This window comes from Culex pipiens, chromosome 1 (assembly GCF_016801865.2).
Source record: "Culex pipiens pallens isolate TS chromosome 1, TS_CPP_V2, whole genome shotgun sequence".
NCBI lineage: Eukaryota > Metazoa > Arthropoda > Insecta > Diptera > Culicidae > Culex > Culex pipiens.
The window spans coordinates 48,990,463-48,996,462 of NC_068937.1; positions in this window are offsets into that span (position 1 = coordinate 48,990,463).

The window sequence follows — 6,000 nt, forward strand, 5'->3', positions numbered from 1 at the left end:
AATTATGTAATAACTTGCAAAAAGAAGATTTTTTTAGCACGAGTCGTACAACGAGGTTCACCGTGTTGGATAAATACAACGAATGATGAATGCATCAAGTTTTGCAACAAATTCCATACATCATTTTTGCAATTCCGAGAAACAACCTTTGAACAGAATTATGAGTCAAATGTCAATGAATCGTTTAAATCAAAAAAATGTTGTAAAGTATTACTTTTCCAAACAAGTACTGAAAAGTAGAACTTTTCAGCATCCGTTTCAGTTCTGAAAAGTAGAACTTTTCAGCATTTGTTTTGAAAAGTGTTACTATTCGATTCTGTTATTTTTGGCAAAGAAAAGAAGGCTGTTTCGTCTTTCGAGAATGACAGGAAATGTTAGTAGTTTCACAACGGAATTGCAAAAAAATAGTTTTCAGCTGGTTATTACTCAAAACTTGCGCAACTTTTCAAAAGTTGTCAAAAGTATTTAAAAATAAACAAATACTGTTTAAATCATGTCAACTTGGTATGAGACAAATCCTCCTTCATTCGCTTAAATAGGTGTTTTTGAGTGATAACAAATCAATTTCACGATTGCTAAATTTTATTATTATATTAATTACATAAAACTTTGTTGAAGGAACCGCATTATTTTTACTTGAGATAACAAATTTTGAATTTTGAGTTCTGTTGTATGGACTCACCCAAATTTTGCATGGAACCAATCTTGCAAAATGGCTTAATTTGACATTAGGGTATGATAGACAACTTTTCATAAAAATAAAAATAAAAGTGCAAAAATATTAATTATGACGCTTTTTGAATGTAAATTAAAATTGGTGTTATTATGATATGTAAAACATTTTGTAAGGCTAATTTTTTTTCGCAAAAGTAAGTTTTTATTATCTTTAATATAAACCTGGTATCAATTCAATATTTTCGACACTAGAAATTTAAAAACTTTCTCAACCTCACTGGCTCTGAGCTCTTCTAATCAATCTGAACTTTAAATGCTACCTGTACCTTCAATATGTGAAGAACCTCATAAGGTACCTGTTACTGTATTGTTGTATACTTTCCTCCTCAAATTAACCGAAAAACAAACCCACCCATAATATTAATGTAGGAAGCGGCGGCGGTCGGCGAAACCCGAGCCGAGAACACATCCGACGGCAATCCAATAACCATTATCAAACTTGTACGAGCATGCACAGAATCCCTTGCCAGAAGAAAAACCTCTGCAGCAGAGAGGAGAGCTGGAAATAAAAATAATGACGGTGTACAAAATAAAACAAAAGGGCCAAACATTTGAGCGGAGAGTGATACCCGAATGAGGCATAATTGAGCGGATATTTTAAAATCTCCACGTGCTGTTCGGGGTTTAGTCGGTCCGATTAAAGTCGTTTTCGGGTTTTTTTTTTTGATGATAACTTTAATTCAACCTCTCTGTTCTAAACAGTCTCAGCCGTGTTCTGCCAATCCAATTATACGCTCCGTTGCCCCCCTGGTTGGCAGGGTTCGAACCCCGGGCCGGAAGATCACCAGCTCTCTTCATTAATAAAGATTAATTCCCGACATCTTAACCTCACTTTTTCCTAATTTTGGTCGGCGCGCCGACGAACTTCACCGTCGGTGACATTTATTTACTTGACATCGTTTGCCACTCTACTTCTTCTACCCCTCGTCGGTACTTGCAGTGCTGCAGTGGCACGTTAAGTTAAGGGGGCATTCTAGTTTGCCGTTGTTCGGTTTTCGGTAATTGAAATGATTTATTCGGCGACCCCGAAATATAAATGTTTGCGTTAAATCAATTACCAAGCTTGTGTTTGTAAGGTTGTGTGAACTCAAGTAGAAGTAGTTGGTACCCAAAAAAAGAGGAGGGAAACGCAAAAGTGTTTGTATGACTTATTACATTTCACCTTTGAAAGTGCCTGGGGGTGATGACGGTGGCCGGGAAATGGAACAAATGGTTTCGATCTTTGGCTGGATGGCTGGCTGGTGAAGGTTAATGACGTTTCCGGGATTTTCACGGGGCTTTTCCTGCTGCGGGGACAATTTGATTAATTGTTGTGGTGCACGGGGTGGGGTAGCAGTAGTATGGTGGAAAGGTGGGCTAAGGAGCATATCGAGACAAGGCTTAAGGAATAAAAGTTTTTAATTAATTTATGCAGATAGAAGTCGAAAATGCGATTTTGAGCGGAGCAAGTCACTGGAAGTTAATTAATAAGGATTAATGAAACGATTCTTGGGCTTGAAATACATACTGGGTAAGGATACCATGGTGTTGGTTATGTATCTGAACACGCTTTAAGGAATGCTTTCTTTGTATATTTTAACTCGTGTGTATGAACACCTGGGTGATGAATAGAGAGAATGCGTAACGTGATTTTCGAATGATCCCACTTTGTTTACATCTACAAAGTAGGAGGCTGTTCAAGCACAAGCATGACTTTTTTCTTACCAGTAGTATTTATAATCTTTTTTATAATCAGTAGTATTTAAGTGTTTTAATTTGTCTAGTATTTGACTTTTTTTGCTGAAAAACTGTTGCGTTTCGATCGGTTACAAGAGATTTTTCTTTTTTACGGGTGACGAATAACTGCGGCGAGAGTGTCATTCTGAGAGTGCTGATTCTAGCGAAGCTGATCCAACAAACAGAGAAGATTTTCACTAACCCGAGCAGGGGTAAATAACACGGGAATACCAAATTTTGGTATTACTTGGGCAAATAACAGCGACCAAAATGTGCCCTTGGTTGCCCAGTAATAGATGGTAAAATACCATGAAATCATACCAAAAGCTTGTATGTGGAAGGGCACAACAATACCATACCATGTTATTCCAAAGGTAAAATAATACCACAAAATAAAATCATTTCAATACCAAGTTGAGGTCTTCTGGATTTTTGAACATTGCTTGAATACCAAAACTTGGTATTGTCATGGTTTTAATTTTAGGTATTCCCGCGCCCTTGGAAAATCATATTTTGGTATTCCTGTGGTCTTCCACAAACATGATATTGGTTTGATTTCATGGTATTTTACCATCTATTTCTGGGCAACCAAGAGCACATTTTGGTCGCTGGTATTTGCACAAGTAATACCAAAATTTGCTATTTTCATACCATTTTTAGTGCAGCAGTTGCAGTTAGTGAAAAAAACGTAAATGATCCTTATGCAACAACCAAATCTACTCACCTGATGATTCCATGTTGTTTTTAGTGATATTCTTCACCACACCGAATGCATTTGTCATTGATGAACGGCTGTACTTGAAGTTCTTGAAGCTTCTGAAAAATAACAAGATTGAAAAATAAGTATTATTAAAATGAAACTGGATTGAAATTCACCAAAATTCAATAATCTGATGATTGACTCGTTTTTCAAAGTATTTGGTTATCCCAACTTAGAAAAATTTCAACGTTTTTGAAAAAAATATTAGTGGGTATATCACAAAAAAAAATTAAATCAGCTTTAACATTTTTGGGTTTCAAGTCAAGTTAGCGCAAAATTAATTATCTCGTCAAAAATTTAAAAAAATCCATAGTTTCAGAGAAAATTGATGAAACCTTTCAATACCAAAATAAAACCAAAATGTGGCATCCTGACTTAGAAATTTTTCCACAATGTCAAGTCATTTCTGTAGGGGGTATATCAAAAATGTTTAAAATCAAGTTTGAAATTTCCGGTTTTCAATGAAAGCATTCGCTTTGAGACATCATTTTAGCGCAAAATTAATTATTTTGTCAAAATTGGTCAAAATTTTCCCATAGTTTCAGAGGAAATTGATAAAACACCTTAATACCAAAATAATACCAAAATGTGCCATCCTGACTTAAAAAATTTTCCACAATGTCAAGTCATTTCTGTAGGGGGTATATCAAAAATGTTTAAAATCAAGTTTGAAATTTCCGGTTTTCAATGAAAGCATTCGCTTTGAGACATCATTTTAGCGCAAAATTAATTATTTTGTCAAAATTGGTCAAAATTTTCCCATAGTTTCAGAGGAAATTGATAAAACACCTTAATACCAAAATAATACCAAAATGTGCCATCCTGACTTAAAAAATTTTCCACAATGTCAAGTCATTTCTGTAGGGGGTATATCAAAAATGTTTAAAATCAAGTTTGAAATTTCCGGTTTTCAATTAAAGCATTCGCTTTGAGACCTCGTTTTAGCGCAAAATTAATTATTTTGTCAAAATTGGTCAAAATTTTCCCATAGTTTCAGAGGAATTTGATAAAACACTTTAATACCAAAATAATACCAAAATGTGCCATCCTGACTTAGAAAATTTTCCACAATTTCAAGTCATTTCTGTAGGGGGTATATCAAAAATGTTTAAAATCAAGTTTGAAATTTTCGGTTTTCAATGAAAGCATTCGCTTTTAGACATCATTTTAGCGCAAAATTAATTATTTTGTCAAAATTGGTCAACATTTTCCCATAGTTTCAGAGGAAATTGATAAAACACCTTAATACCAAAATAATACCAAAATGTGCCATCCTGACTTAGAAAATTTTCCACAATTTCAAGTCATTTCTGTAGGGGGTATATCAAAAATGTTTAAAATCAAGTTTGAAATTTCCGGTTTTCAATGAAAGCATTCGCTTTGAGACCTCGTTTTAGCGCAACATTAATTATTTTGTCAAAATTGGTCAAAATTTTCCCATAGTTTCAGAGGAATTTGATAAAACACTTTAATACCAGAATAATACCAAAATGTACCATCCTGACTTAGAAAATTTTCCACAATTTCAAGTCATTTCTGTAGGGGGTATATCAAAAATGTTTAAAATCAAGTTTGAAATTTCCCGTTTTCAATGAAAGCATTCGCTTTGAGAAATCATTTTAGCGCAAAATTAATTATTTTGTCAAAATTGGTCAAAATTTTCCCATAATTTCAGAGGAATTTGGTAAAACACTTTAATACCAAAATAATACCAAAATGTGGTGTTCGACCATTGACAAATTCTGCAATTTTGCAATATCAAAACAATACCTTAAATTGGTATGATACCACATTTTGCTCTTGCATAATCCTTAAGACAAATTTTTAAGGGTCCAGGAATACCAAAATTTGGTATTGATACCAGAGAAAGGTATTATTACGCATTTCCCTTGTTATTTACCCATGCTCGGGAAACCAGGTATTGAAACGGAAGCAAACAACATCTTCAACGGAATCAAACAACATTCTTCACAACCGCATCGACTCCATAAACAACTTCCATTCATAATTATAAAAATGACGATCTCGCCTTCAAATTTCTTGAGATTTCTTAACTTCCACTCCAGGTCCTCAAAAGCCACACATTTTTCATTCCTGCAAAAAAATAAACAACAACAACGAACAGTTAATTAGTTGCACTTTGACATTTTGAATTTATATTTTTTTTTGCCACAAAATCTGTCACCATTTCTTGATGAATATTACCATCATTTTTTCCTGTGCTTTTCTGGCAAGTAAGGAGGAAGGAACTAACGACAAACTTTGGCCTTTTTCAAATTTCAAATGTTTTCAAATACTGGAAATTTTTAAAGTGAGAAATTTCACTACAATTATAATCAGATTGACAGTTGCCGTAATCTCATCTGCTGAAAGAAACATGTTTTCAATTCTATTTTTTTGTAATTGAAGGACGCAACTTTTGGTTTAAGTGGAAAACCCATTTTTTTATTTTCAAAAGATCATATCCTGGAATCCTGTTGATACCACTACACATTTTTTATATGATATGTAAAATTTACCGAGAAATGCGACATTTTTTTTTCTCAAACCAAGGATTCTTGGTCCCGAGTTTTCATACGACCTTTTCAAATGTAAGGTTAGATTTTTAAAACTCCAAACTACTTTTCCCTAAAAGCTCAATCAATTACCTTTCAGAATTCGGATGAAATGGCGTGGAGTTTTTTTTTGCATGCGAAAATCGAAGAAAATGGCAAATTTTTAGACCACCCTAACATGGTGTAGGCTACCCTAAAGGCTAAATAACAAAAAATATGGGTATATATACTCCG